The following is a 15,470-nucleotide window of genomic DNA, read 5'->3' as shown; positions in this document are numbered from 1 at the left end:
TGGCTGCTTGCTGGCTGCTGCTATAGGTTACCCTTCTCAGGTGTGAGGGAGGGAGATCAAGCAGAGACCCCGCCTACCTGAGTCTCTTGTGGTAGGTGAAGGAGCAGGAGGGGCACCAAGCTCTGATGACTATAAATCCACGTTTCCTTTTGCGCCTGAGGACTTGCCTGCAGGGTCACTGCCATACATTACTATGTTCTTAGCCTCTGTCTGTTTGCATCATCTAACATGTCTTGAGCACCTTCAAGGTACAGGCATGGAACTACCCAGATAGGAAGTTGGAGTCTTGTGATTCGGAGCATGAACTTCTGAATCAAACAGGCCTGGGTTCAAATTCTGCCACTTACCAGACTCTCACATAGTCACTTCCTTTTTGAACTTCAGTCGTGCAAGTTATTTTTAGTTTCTCCATCTGCAAAACAGTGAGTCTAGTACCTTACTGTGTGTGGGCTTCTGAGGCTAAAATGCAGTGAGGATGGAAAACCCTTATTCCGTGGCTGGTACTCAAGAAATGATCTCCACTATTAGTCTTGGTAGCTTCCTTCCTGCCGTCCAGAAAAGCACAGTCTGGTAAGGAAAGAGGATGGGTAGGACTAATATGCAAATGTTTATGACACTAACTAGAGTAAGATAAATGCAATGAGAGTCAGAGAGTTGCAGTTTGATCGAAGGAGGGAGAAATTATATTTGGTTCTGGGAGATTGGAATATGTCTGTTAGGGAAATGGTGTTAGAAATGGATTTCTAAAAGCAGACTTTTAAAGGAAGGCTCTCTAGATAGAGATTACAATGATTTAGGACTGGGTGATGAGTTTAGTTTTGGAGTGTTCACTGTGAACGGTAAAGCCAGGCACATGTTGGGACCCGCCCTGGCCCCTAGCCACTTTCAGAACTGGGTAAAATATGTGCTCTCAGATGCCAGCAGCTCTACTGAAAACCAAAAACTGCGAAGAGACACAGAAGTATCGATACCTGTGGGGAAAAAGAGGTTGTCGCCCTGCGTTTAGAGGCAAGTGTGGGGATTGAATGATCATCATGTGCCTGATTAGCTGGCTTGTTGGTGTGTTCATTCATTCATTCATTTGTTCATCTGTTCATTCGGCAGATGCTTTTTGATCACAGACTCTTTGCGGCCCATGATGCTGGGCTGTCGTGTGTGTACCCAGTAGTAATGGGTACCTGATCTTCTACTGAGCTTCTTCCGGGCCAACAAGCATTGGCTGCTCTGTTTCCTCTCATCCGCCTGTGCCTTCAACCTGGAGAACAGCCGTACAAGTTTACCTTATCAGACTGGGTCCATGCTCTAAATGCTCAGAGGTTTTGAGACTGGAGGGCGGAACAGTGAAGAGTATGAACATGGAGTCACTCTGTCCTGGGTTAGAATTCTGGCTCCATTCCTTTCTGGATGGTGGCCTTGGACGCATTACTTAAAGTCCTTGTGCCTCCCATGTCACTTCTGCACAACAGGGATGAGGGATGGTCGCTACTTCCTGGGATTGTTGTGACGATTCAGTACAATATTGTATGTGATAGAGAGCTTCGCCTGTGTAGTGTCTCACTCAGAGAAAGCACTCAGTGATATTAGTTCCTGTGGATGGTTTTTAGTCTTACTCTCATCATCATCATTTTCATGACTGTTATTACCCCCTAGTGATAGTAGGCCTATGTGTTTGAGAAAATTCCCATTTTTCTCTTCATACACTTTTTATACTCTTGTATTCACTCCTCAAGCTGTTCACTGGTGTCTACCAAGTGGCAAGCACAGTACTGGTGATACAAAAGGAACAAGATAATCTTTCACCCCCCAGGACTTTGCAATCGTATGGAGAAAACAGATGGATTAGGCACCACTGGGGAGTTTATAACGTGAACTTCTGCCCAGATGTTACCTTGCTCTTGTTCGCTATGTGGATGGAATTTCTCAGATGCCATCTGTAGTCTCCACTGTGAATTCCAGTTGCCCATGCATCCAGTGGGATTTTGTATACCTGTGTTTAGCCCCTGGGAGGATGCCATCCCCATGATGAAGAAGAGAGAAGGACTCTATGTAAGTTCCACTAGAACAGAGATTGTCCCCAAAGTGACACAGTGATGTTATGAAGTGGACTTGTACATATCAAACATGGAAGGAGGCCCTGAGGAGTGGCTGGGACTTAGAAAACCCCAGTTCTGGTTCTTGCGTCCTTATTAACCATCTGTGACCCTGGGCCAATGAATCTCATTTCTTCTCTCCGTGCTTAGTTTCTAAGCAACTGAGCAGAGGACTGGACAAAGTCAGTGGTTCTGCAACCATGGGTGCCAGTTACAAATGCAGATTCCCAGGACACAGCCTCAGTGATTCTCTTCAGCACGTTGGGTGGTCCAGAGGGATCTGCATTTTTATCATGAGCTCCTGGTGGTTGAGACAAAGGGATCTGTTATCCTTGGACTCTTATCCTCTCTAAGGCTCCTCCACGCTCTCGTTTTTATGAGCCTCTGTTACTTTTCAGTCATTTCAAGTTATTGTACCAGCTCATGAGACACATTTGCTATCATATTGTAAAACTCGTATCTGATTTCATCTCGTCTACCTTCCTAGGCTTTCAAGTCTCCTCATTTCAGTGTAAACATCCACACTCCAGTGTTCTTTCAGTGCAAACACTGAAAAGGCCAGCCTGCTTTCTTTTTGATCCCAGTGGTAGAAGAAGAACCAGGCAACCCTGAAAACCGTAGTTTCAGAACAGTGACTCCAAACAGAGAATGAGTTGATGTGATATTAATCAGACCATAATTTACTAACATGCTCTGCTCTTGACATTTGCATTGCCAGCAATTGTGGCTTTTTTTTTCCTTCCCTGTACTATGATTACCTCTCGTTCACTTTCATAGTTTCCAGTTCTACGTGGATCTTGAGAGTGAGAATGTTTAATAATACCCAGCAGCTAATTAATCCTCACTGAGTAATGAACCTGTTCTGTTTCAGTGCTGGGAGGTTCAGCTTTTCAAAGTATGAATGTGGTTGTTTTTTTTTCCTTTCTTCATGCAAGATAGCCTTTCAAATCCAATCACTCATTACCCAGAGAGACTATGAGAAGCACTTCTATGGACACTACATCTCCTGCTAAATATTATAACATTCAAAGCAATAATCATGATGATAGTTTAATAATAACACCTTATAAGCTGTAAAATACCATTTTTATCACAAAGTGTTTACTTACTTAATTCCCTGATTCATCCTCAGACCAGCCAGGTAGAAAGGCAGGTGAAAATGCTGGGATCCAGTATTTACTGTGCATTTACTATATGCCATGCACCATGCTGCACACTGTATCTGCATTGGCTACTTCATGAGGTACAGTTCACTGTTAAATACCCGTGGAGCAGATGCGCTTCACAGAGTTCCAGTGAGATGCCCAAGATCATGCTAAGCATCAAACCTTGATCTATGGGACCCTGAGCCCTTCAACCTGATGCTGCCTCAGAGAGGGAAAATGACTTGCCCAGTGTCTGTCAACTGGTTGTTCGAGAGCTGGGATTGAAAATCAAGAGCTATGACTCTTCAACTTGGACACATACATTGGGCATTTTAAATGCTTTTCTTAATAATTAGTGCCATTATTATTCTAGGTCAGGATGTATGCATGTGTCTCTCTCTCCCTCCCTCCCCCTCCCTCCCCCTCCCTCCCTCTTTCTCTCTCACCCACGTATTCACACACATGGAGTTTCCATGCCTCTGACCTCTGACCTCACCTTGAGGTCTTATGTAGTTCCACTTAGCAAGATTCTCCATACCCTTCTTTCCAACCTCCCAATACCCACAGCTAAGAAGACCTCAGAGCCCTTTCTTGGCAACGGAAACTCATAGTTCGTGTAACTTAGTCAGCCCGGGAGGGGAGCTGGGTGGTGAGAAATCATACGTAGCGTACTTATCTGTGCACAATGAGCCTGGAGTTATTATTTCCCTCATTAAGATTGGCTCCCAGTGCCCTGGGAACCTAGGCCAGGTGGAAATGTGCTTTTGAACCAGTTACAAAAGAGTTACACAGAGTCTGTCTGGAAGGTGTGAGCTCCCAACCTGTGACACCATAACTCCCCAAAATGAAGGGGATGTAATGAACTCAAGTTTTCTAATGGATATTCCTTACAGCGAATATTAATATTAATAATAATAATAGCCACATTTTTTGAGTGCTTACTATATGCCAGGTGCTGGATTGTATACCCTTATATCATTCTGTCCTAACAGTAACTCTCTCGGGTTCTGTTATCCTCTCTGGATCATCCAAAACCTCCCTCCCTCCTTTCATTTAAGTCTCTGCTTAAGTGCCACCTTCTCAGAGAAGCTCTCCTAGAATTCTGTAGGGAAAATAGCACACTCACATCTTCCCGTTCACTCTCGGTGTCCTTACCCTGCCCCTTTATTCTTAACTTTCCTCCTGGCCAGATGTATCATTGGTCCACTGTCGGCCTCCCCTCCCCCTCCCGTGAAATGTAAGCTCCGTGAAAGCAGGAACCATGTGTCTCCTCTCCTGTAGCTCCGGCACATGGTAGGTATTCAGGAAATGTTTGTCAAATGAATAGATTACATAGAAGTGGAAACTGAGTTTCAGAGTAGACAAGCGGTTGTTTGCTCAAGATCTCATGGCTAGAAAGTGGTGGGGCTGGGATTCAAACCTAATCCATCTGACCCCAAATCTGATGCTTTTCATTATGATTCCCTACAGCTACATCCTAAGAAAATACTAATTCTTGATTGCAGAGCAGGGGAATTTCGTTATTAGTGTCTCTCGGAATTCTTCGGCAAAGCTTTCTTAATGTAGGAGCTAGATTTTGGGGGGAGTGGAGGGCGAGGGTGAGGGCTGCAAAGGCTTTTCTGCCACAGGTTGAGCACACAATGGATGCACTGTTTTTTAGAGAAAAGATTCAATTATATCATGTTTTTACACACATGCCTTCTGCTGGTGACTGCTTCTGTCTTTCTCTCAGCTCAGGACACACACATTCTTGTGACTTTCCTGGACTAAAATTTTTCCACCTAGAATGACCCTGATGTTTGCACATCCCATTGGTGGCAATTTAGACACCCTCCTAGCCACAGTCTAAGACACCATGGCAAATCGACATGAGCGTTCACCAGCTCCAAATTCTGAAGGGAACTTCTTGAGGATTATTGCCAACAGGTCATGGGATTAGACAGCTTGGCTAAACACACTTTTTCCCCAAAAGTGATCGTTTTTGTGGAACCACTAGTTTAACTGCCTGATCTATTTTCTAGAGAACTGATTAAACAGATCACTGGTTTAAGTTTCCCAATAAAAGCAGCTACATTGATTCAGCCCTTCCTAGGGACAGACTCCGCACTGAGCAGTTTTCTGTACATTTTACAGTTAGTTCTTCATCACAATCCTATGGCTTATGCATCATGCCCATTTTACAGGTGTGTAAACAGAGGATCGGGGAGGTAAACACTGGCTTAAGACCTCACAGATAATAAGTGGCAAATCCAAGAATGGAACCCAGGTCTGTCTGATCCCACACCTCCTGCCCTTCACCATCATACAGGACTATTTATTGCGTGGTCCTTGATCTAGACAACAATGAGGATAATAGCATCTGACACGTAGAGCTTTTCAATGTATTTTTTATCCTACTTATTGAGTGCCTTCTATGCACCAGGCAGTGTGCGAAGTACATACTACAGAGCAGGTCTTACAAAGATGAGTGAAACATGCTCTCTGTCCTCCAGGGGCCAGGAGGGGAAGGTTGCAAGTCGCTGCAACATGAAATTAATTCAAGCAGTGGTTCTCAAACCACAGTGCGCCCCTCACAGTCTCCTGGGATACATTTTAGAACACAGGCACTGGCCTCATCACTAGGGATTCTGGTTTAGAAGGTCTGAGTTGTACCCAATAGCATCACCGACCAGATCCCCCTTAGAAAATCCCCGGGTGATTCTGACACAGGTGATCCCTGGGCCAAACTTTGAGAAACACCGGATCGGGTAAGTGTCCTGAGAAAAGCACAGAAGATTGCCATGGCAGTTCAGAGGGAGAACAGAAAGAGAGAGGTATAGGACCAGGAAGGAATTTTCAACATGCATCTTGAGGGATAGCTGGCCTTTCATGCTGGGGAGGGTCTCATTTAATGCTCCCAAGGATCTTGGGGGGCAAGTAGGACATGAATTGCTGTTTTCCCTATTTCTGGTGATCTGGATGTGATTATCCCCATTAGAAAAGAGGAAACTGAGGCTCTGAGAGGCAGAACTGAGAATCAAATGTGTTCGGTCTAGACACAGCCTTTGTGCTTTCTTGCTGCCTCCGTGGTGACCGTGTGGTGACGCTCACTCCAGGAGAATGGGTAATCCCAGGCCAGTAACAGGGCAAATTACTGGTTGAGTCAGGATCGGCCATCACTGCCTTAGGTTTTCATTTTGGGCTTATGCTTGACAACGGAGGCCTCTTAGGACACAGATACAGTCTTCCCCTACCCATTTTTAATTTTTCTAGACTTCATTTTATGATGTATTGCTGCTCTAGGGGCTTCATAGCCAATCCTTTTACAGCTTCAGCTTTCCTTTCCTTATATTTGTTGCAAATAAAAATGAAGTGTTTAGCTGCTGCAGTGCAAAATCAATCAAGGCTACTCCATATTCACATGCTTGCAGTGGCACCCGGACGGCCCCTGGATTAGATTAACTTTGTGAATGTGTCACTCTGGTGTGGGTAATTTCTCAACCTCCACTCCATCCCTTCCCCCTCCTGTCTCAGCGAGGGGATATTGCAATCCCCCGTTGATTGACTACCGCACAAGTGAATGCTGGCATGTGATGTGTGTAACTCAGCAGGACGCACATACTCTGTGTTTATGAAAATAAATAATAATTTCTGTTATCGTTATTGATTGCCATCATTATCTGATTCTATCAGTCTGTGTCATGGGGTTTCATTTATGGGATCAGAAAGCACTCCACAGGAACCCCAGGCACTACACTCACCACCAAGCCTCAGTGTTTTGGCATGTTTTGCCTTTTAGGGGTGACACTTGTGGATGTCCCTGTCCTGTTCTTTGGCTAATATTCAGTGAGACAACATTAGTTGGGTTCAATGTGAGGCAAAGGAACTAACTGAAATAATAATAAGAGCAGCAGACATGTATTAGCATTTGCTCTGTTCCAGGGATGCTCCATATGTTGGCTAATTTAAACTTCAAGATAAACCTATAATGAAGGTAATAAAATAAACCTCATTTCAGAGATGTGGGACCCAAAGCCAGAGAGGTTAAACATCCTGCCTGAGGTCAGACACTAGTAAGTGGTAGTACTTGGACTTGAATTCATGGCTTTATTTTTTTTTTCTTCTTCTATTTTTTGGCCACGCTGCACGGCATGTGGGATCTTAGTTGCCTGACCAGGGATCGAACCCGTGCCCACTGCAGTGGAAGCATGGCGTCTTAACCACTGGACCACCAAGGAAGTCCCTGAATTCATGTCTTTATGATTCTAAAATCCATACTACTATCCTGCCTCTTGTATTAAATAGAATGCCTGATATATTCATCTGAATATTTGGTATAAACTAAAATATGAGTAAACAGGGACTAGAGAAGAAACCATGAAGGAGATGGTAGATGCTGCGGGAACCTTGGGCCCAGGTGGGGTTTCCGTTTTGTTTTGGGGGGGTGAAGGTGAAGCAGAAAGGATGCGTGGGATTAGATCATGGTTTACCAAATCTGGATGATCATCAGAGTCTAGGAATGTCTTAAATCATCCCCAGCTGACTGATTCAGAATGTCCAGGCACAGGGCCAAGGGATCTACCCATAGTTCTCAGCTGCATCCCAGGTAGTTCTGAAGATCAGCTGGGTTTGAGGACCATTGGCATAATGACCGCTGAGGTCCACTCCAAAGTGGAGGTTCTCTGATTTGATTTTGTAAGTTCTTCCTTTGCCTGCTTCCCTCCTCCTACCTCAAGGCTCTATACGGAATAATCTGAGGGCCACATTAATATTGCCTTTACACGGAGTGAGTAATTTGATTTGGAGTGAGCTTCTGCAAGCCAAGCACCTTTGGGTTATGTGTACGGCTCTGCCCTTTATAACTCAGGTTCTTTCCCCCTCTTACTCCTGGTCAAATCTGGGGGGCAGCCCACCTAATGGCCAGTGTGCTGTAACAGTAACAATAGTTCAGACATTAGTTAAATACACACTGTGTGCCAGGCCTTCTGCTAGGTGCATGCAAGCACCATCTCATTTCAGCCTGACAGCAGTCCTATGGGCTGAGTACTGTTTTTATCCCCATTTGACAGATGTGGACATTTGATTCAGAAAGCTGAAGTTACTTGCCCAAGGGCTGCAGCTACTAAGGGGCTGAGTCACATTTTTAACCAGGTTCGGTCTGACCCCAGAGTCTGTGATCTTAACACCATGTTACAGAGCCCCCAGGAAAGGGCTAGGGCTCTGACCACATCTCAGCCATCATCTGAAAAATGGAACTCATCCTACATTCTTCCCACAGAGGTCATGCTAATAAAATAGAGTAATGTGTTGACAGTACTGGTGTGATGCCTTATGATTGCCAGATGCTCGATATATGTTATTACCTTTCTCCTCTTCCTTCCCATTTTGTCTTTCACCTGGACAACCAGGAGTTTCAGGAAAGTCTGATGAATATATTGAAAAAGTTCAAAGCAGCATTATGTTTTGATAATAGTGAATCCAGCAATCCATTCTGCTTTATTTTGAATGTGTGTTTGCCCTGGCTCTCCAAAGCTGCCTTGGATTCAGAATATTTTCACTGACAATAAAATATTTTCTTTCATCTCAAAGCTACCTTTGTTGTGCTGCATTTACCATGTAGTAATTAGATCCAAGATAAATGTAAATATAAGCAGAATCCTATACCTGGCTTAAGATCAAGTTCTCTTTGTCTCTTGCTCCCAACCCCTTTGGAAGGCAGCCATGGCTTCTCGAATGTGATAGGAACTAGTAAATGACACTCCCCACAGGTACACTCAATGACAGTGGGAAGTTGAGAAGTCCACTAGTACCAGAAGAAAAAAAGGATCATGTTAGAGAAGAAAATCTCTATGTTTCCATGGTCTCTGGTGCAGTTTATCTTGAGAATCCCTGGTCAGGAGGCACAGTATTCTAGACTATGACCCATTCTCTCTTCCTAACTTTGGTCATTAAATGGTCTGAATTTTGGAGATGTGGGTGGGTTGGTCAGTCCGGGGCAGGTTGCCAACCTTTTCCAGGCTTTGCAAGCAAGGATCTTGTCATTGGGTCAAACCTAATTCACGCTGACCCAGACGGATTTTTCTCAAAAGAGAAGTTATTAGAATGATTTTCTCCATCTTTTCCTTTAAAGGGCTCTCTGTATACTTTTAAAGTAAATGGAAAATCCAGGGCATAATTGGATGATTTGAGGAAGAAAAGTATCTCCATTTTCTGAATCTTTCAGATGGAATTATCTGAATTATGAGTGTCATGGGAAAGACATTGTCCCCAGACCAGGTCCTGGCTCTCCAATGTGAGCTCACTTTTGCTGGAGTAAGAGGTGTGAGGTCCAGCCCCTGAAACTACACATGCATGTATATGCGTGTGCAGGCATGCACACGGCACAAAGTACCAAGAAGCTCATTGTTCAGGAAACCTTAGAATGTTAACATAGCCTAGAGCTGATTTATAGTATTTGTTTTTCAATTGGACTTACTTAAATAGAGATAAAAAATATGAGCCTAGGTCCCTTTTGCTACCAAGTTATGCAGAAAACTCATTTGAAATCACAGGAGGAATTCTAAGGCCTCTGCTTATTATACGTAAGAGTTTTCTAGAAAATCATTAACACAAAATGGATTTGGAGTCAAGTTCAGTAGAAAACAAGATCACTTTGATCTTAGTACGTTGCAAACCAGACTTCCACTGATGCACTGATTTTAAATACCCGTGCTTACCAGAGAAAAAGGTTTTAAGTATTTCCTTAGAGGTTAGTGTATAGAGGAAGATACTTTGTTTTCTTTGGTGCATAAGTATAAGAAACTGGTTGGAGGAAAATATTTTATAAGGGTAGTTTTATGTTAAAGGAGATTGTTATCAACTGGAAAAAGATTTAATTCTCTGCTTTCCTTAGAATGATTGAGCCAGTAGGAAAGGAATTTCTACCAGAAAGGTCCTAGATTTGTATGTAGTTGAATGGAGGAGAGTGGATCACACTCTTGTAATTTGTTGTTTTCATCAGATGATCAGTTGAGCTCGTGTTCTTTACCAGAAAAAATGTTAGAAGTGGTTGTAAAAACACACACACATACATGCTCACAAATGTTTCTTGCTCAAGAAAATATGGGAAATCCTAGCTTAAATACATTTAAACAAATTTATTTACTTTGGGGTTTCTCAAGACCTTTAATATACTAATGTACAATATCAAAGTGTAAGAAAAATATAGTGCATGCATTATTTTCCACCAAACCTAATTGACCACGAAAAACGCTTTTCGCAATTTATGGGATTACTGTTCTTTTTAACATTTTACTCAAAACGTGGTTCTTGGCCCAGTGTCGGTCCACAACAAGATAAAGAGCTTGTACCAGAATATGAATCGTTCACATCACTAATCCACTGTATAGTTCAGCTGACACTTTTATTTTCCATAGCAAGACTTTCTCAATGGATGAAGCAGTGCACTGATTCTGGCTTGAGCTCCTTATCTTGTCACGGACCATTAGCAAACTGTTCAGGGGTCCGTTATTTTGAGTAGTACAGCGATAGACCTCACTTTGGGAGATGCTGACTGAAAGAATTGGGTCAGGGAACAGGGGTTAGCCTGGCAGCGTTTCCACCCCCATTTTCCTGCCGTCCAGTCTCAGAATCCCATGACGGAGAAAGAGCCTTAACAGAGCCTCCCTCTTGACATACAAGTTCATTAACATTAACTGAGAACTTTCTAGTGCCTGACACTATTCCAGGCACTTTGCGTGCTTCCTCATTTAATCTTCACCTTAACCCTATCAGCTGAAAACTATTATCATCATTTTCCAGATGAGGAAACTGAGCTCCATATGGAGGAAGCAACTAGTGCAAGGTTGTTGGCTAGCAAGTAGCAGAACCAGAGTTCACCCCTGACTGTCTGACTGCAGACCCCCACTCTTAACCACCATGTTGTCTGGCCTCCCAATAGCCATGGTTCTCACCCATCTGGGCCGATGTGGGCTTTATCCTATTGTCAGAGACTTCTTGAAACAGAAATGACCCTTTAGCCAATCTAAAAACCATCACTGTTCATAAATGTTTCCTTCTGTGTAAGCTATCATCTATCTAATATGCATTTATTAAAAAAAGGTTCCACATATAGAGTCATGTGTGGTCCCTGCCCTCACATGGGGCTTATAATTCAGTGAGGAATTAGCTGGCTACAAGCTTTTATTTGAAAATAGTAACAGCACCAAGCTCGTGTACCCATGCCTGACATCACGGTCAGTCCTGTTATGTATTTAAACACTGCCTGAACCCCTTCTCAACATTTTCTATTCTGCCCTGTGATCCCACTTCCTCCAATTATTTTCAGGAGTTGAGAATTCTGCAACTTTGAGTTAAATGAGGACATTGTCTGTTTAATGCCAAAACATCCAGCCACAAGGTGAAAGCTTCATCCAATTATCCTGCCCTTTCAATTCCAAACATGCAGATGTTTAGAAACTTCTGAAAGCTTGATTTAAAAAAAATAATAATTTGCTTTCCAAATTCAAAGAGCATCTGGGAAAAACATCCTAAGGGGGGCGGGGATATATAAGACTATCAATGCAGACAAGAAAGCAGGAGTTCAGGAGTTGTCAGGTTAGATACTGAGACAGAAGTGACAAAACAAAGCCACACTTGGTTACCATTATTCCTTCCCATAATAAAGTCAACTCTGCACGTGAATTCTCAGATGGCTGTCACACCAGTCCTGATTAAATGTGCCTTTCCCTACTTGATGGTCAAATCAATGAAGAACATAGGTGCCACCTAGGTCTCTTGCTTTTTCATTTTTTCACTAATTCCATAGGTATTTATTGAGTATCTCCTGTAAGCCAGGCATGGTGATAGGCCCTAGAATTACAGCAGTGAACATGAATGGCACGCTCCCTGCCCATGACCTCATGCCCTCAGTCTCTTTTGGTGGGAAGGGCATGAATCAAATGCCCCTGATATAAAACTGACACTGGGATGGGGGCTGCAGAGGTGCATAGGAGAGCAGAGGATGGAGGAATTGCTCCATTCAGGGAGCACAGAGAATAATTTCCTGAGCAGTTAATAATAGAGCTGAAGCAGGAGGTAGGTAAGGAGAGGAGTGGGAGGAGCCTTCCAGGCAGAGGCAATGCCGTGGACAAAGACCCTGAGGTGGGAAGTTGCACCAGAGAACAGGCGATGGAACGAAGGCCAAAGTGGCTGGAATGCTGATCCCAGGGGATGTGTAGTACCAGCAAGATGCAGGTGACAAGGCAGCCAGGTTACGGCCATCATAGACCTTGCTAGGGAATTTGCTCTTTCTCGCAAGAGCAATGCAAATCCTTTCTTCTCTGCTCTGGTCATTTTTTGACACAGCTCTTCTTTGCTCAATAGCTCAATGTCCTGCACCCAAGACAGGATATACACCAAGGCAGAAAAGCTGCCAGCACAACCTAGAAAACTCCTGGCGGATATGACAAGTTTAAACTCCAGAAGCCAGTGGCATTTGGTCAGTGTGGCCATGTTGCCCTCTAGCCCTTGACTGCCACTGTTTTGATATATGTCAGGGCATGGCCTCCATGGAGCTCCTCCAATATCAAGGTGTCCTCCCTCCAAGGGGAAGCCTCCCATGAGTGATTGAATTGTTTGGAGGGTCATAGAACCTGACAGCTCCCTGTTACACAAAGGAAAAGATAAGCTTCCGATTAGTCCTGGGGCTGGTAGAAGCCAAGATCAAGTGCACCTGTCAGAACTACTAACAGCATATAAATCATTACCTCAATTTGCCATGCAAGAATTGGGCCAGAGAGAGAGAAAGCAAGGACTGAGGTTGTGTAGCAGTGCAGAACCATATCAAAGAGCTCTCGCTTGGCTCCCAAACAGGATTTGCTCTGCTATCCATGCAGAGAGAACAGGGCCCCATGCCCAGAGGAACGACAGAGACAAATGCCCACTGGCTCTAGGAAGAGGCGAGTTGTTTCCCTGGCATTTCCTAAGGCTTCTATCGCTAATCTAGCAATAGCAGCCACCAAAGCTTTCCCAGACTCTAAAAGGGAGCAAGTTTGGTACTGTGCTTGCTCTCTGTGTGGTCCTAGATTTCCCGATTGTGTAATCACCATAATCATCATGGCTATCGTTGCCGTTTTCCTTTCTCTCATTCACTGGACAGAAATCTCTGAGAGTTAGGGGCCAACAGTGGCTAACCTGCTCTCTTATCATCCAGGATATCAGGGTATTTCTCGGGGCAAAAAAAAAAAAAAAAACAGCATAAAACTGAAAAAAGATTGAATGAAGGACAGGAAGTCAGAAGATGTTCAATATAGATTTAAAAGTTGAAATCGATTGGCCATTGCCCAAATCCTCACTGCATTTCATGTCCATAAAATACCAAGTAGCTAGCAAAACATGAGAGCCTGGAAGATTCCAGGTGGAGAAGCCCCAGCACAGAGTAAACTCAAACTACTAACTTATACCACAGACCTCAAGAAACACTCTTTTGTGTTTCATCTGGGCTACTCTAGACAGAGTGAGCTAAACTGGGGGGGAACTGCTTCATTCTCCAGGATAGACAGAGTTAAATCCGGTTCCCAGAGCTTTTGAAAGGGACTTTGGTCAGTGGCAGTTGTGTGAAAAGGGGGCCAGGTATTTGTCCAGCCCAGATATTCCTGCTGCCAATAATGGAGGAGCCTTTCTTCTTTTCCACCCTTTGCGTATTTTAAAGAGAAGCATATCTTCAAAATTACAACATAACCTGAAATGTGTTGGCTGACAGTTAAAATTCCCTAGGACCTAGAAGAGAAATGCAATATATTTTATGTGAACAAACCCAAAATATGAGTCAAGACAGTACACAGAGAGATATGGGAGCTGAAGGAATGAGTCATATGGATACAATAAAACAAAATAATTGCCTGTTTGTTCTGAAGGTGTGAGCAAAATATCCTTATTGCCAGGAGAAACATGAGGCCAACTTCTTTCCACTTAACCTCTGGTAGGGGAGGAAAGCCCACAGTGGGAACCATTCTGGGAAAGAGTCTAGTGTAGCGGTTAACAGACTTTAAAGGAACAGCTCTGGATTCAAATCCCAGCTCTGTTTTTGTATGGCCTTGGGCCTTTTTCTTAAGCACTCAAAGTATCAGTTTTATCATCAATCAAGTACCTACATCATAGGACTTGTTATCAGAAAAAAAAATACTAACACAGTATCCATCTTTTAGTAGTGACCATTCCATAATAGGTAACTAGCTCCAGTTTGGAAATCAAGAAGTCTCAGAACAGAGAGACAACTGGTAGACCCCAGCTGCTGCTTTTGGATAGAAGCATACAGTGCTGTGAGGATAGGTAAGAGGGAAGAGACTGCTAACTTGATCCTATGGTTAGAGTTTATTTGCCTAAGACATATCAACCCTAATGTTTAAGACTCTTTAGTGAATGACACATCTCTGGCCTAAAAGAAATTCCCATTAAAGATTCTTAATGAAACTCTGTAAGCAAAGATTAGGAGATAATGGAAAATAAATCATCAATTTGAATCTCTCTAGATAAGTTGAAGTAAGTGTGTTCCCACAGTGCCATACCTGTTTTTGAAGGACCAGTGAACTTTCAAGTTCTCCCTGAGTTAAGAAACTTTATGTGCTTTAGTAGTAACTCCTTTGTAGGGAAGAAGCTGCAGCCACGTCTCAGGTGAGCGGCCTGGGGAGGGGGGGTGGCATCAAGAACTGCCTGTAAAGTTGTTAAAAGTTGACCCAGGACTCTGGTTGTGAATCTTCCTTTAGTTTCTCTGCCTCAGCCTCTAACCATCAGTCATCAGAAATGCAGAATTTTCTGCCTAGGTCAAAGGATCCACTGTCAGATGTTAGACTTTCTGTCTTTATTTTCCATTAGCAATAAAGAGAAACATTCCAAGTAGGTCACCTTTCCTTAAATAAAAACAACCAAAAGAAGTTCTCTTGATATTTTCTCCTTTGTCTTGATCATTAAAAAAAATTCTATTTTTCTCTTCCAGCACAAGCTCATTACCAACCTGTTTAACATTTGCGAATTCAAATACAACATTGGATATCAAAATTGACTTTCCAGAAATTTTCCCCTTAATTGGTCTGGTTTTTTTTTTTTTTTTTATATAGAAAGCATTCTGCCAGCATCTGTGGTGAGATAGATTCTGGAAAAACAATGTGCCAGGCCAAATTATCAGGTAGAATTACATTGCTCTCTATTTCTGTTTGATAACAGCACTGTGCCTTTGCATAATTTTTACTGATTATCAGAGGGAAAAAGCCATAACTCA

At 43.2% G+C, this 15,470-nt stretch overlaps 1 protein-coding gene across 3 annotated transcripts in view; it reads left to right on the top strand.

Annotated features, from left to right (window-relative positions):
• Nucleotides 1-15,470, top strand: part of PPP2R2B (protein phosphatase 2 regulatory subunit Bbeta) — a 685,183-nt gene that overhangs the window by 586,564 nt on the left and 83,149 nt on the right. The window lies entirely within an intron of this gene.

The sequence above is a fragment of the Eubalaena glacialis genome, chromosome 4 (assembly GCF_028564815.1).
Source record: "Eubalaena glacialis isolate mEubGla1 chromosome 4, mEubGla1.1.hap2.+ XY, whole genome shotgun sequence".
In the NCBI taxonomy this organism is placed as follows: Eukaryota; Metazoa; Chordata; class Mammalia; order Artiodactyla; family Balaenidae; genus Eubalaena; species Eubalaena glacialis.
Note: the sequence above shows the minus strand (reverse complement) of the source record. Positions and strands in the feature narration are given on the sequence as shown.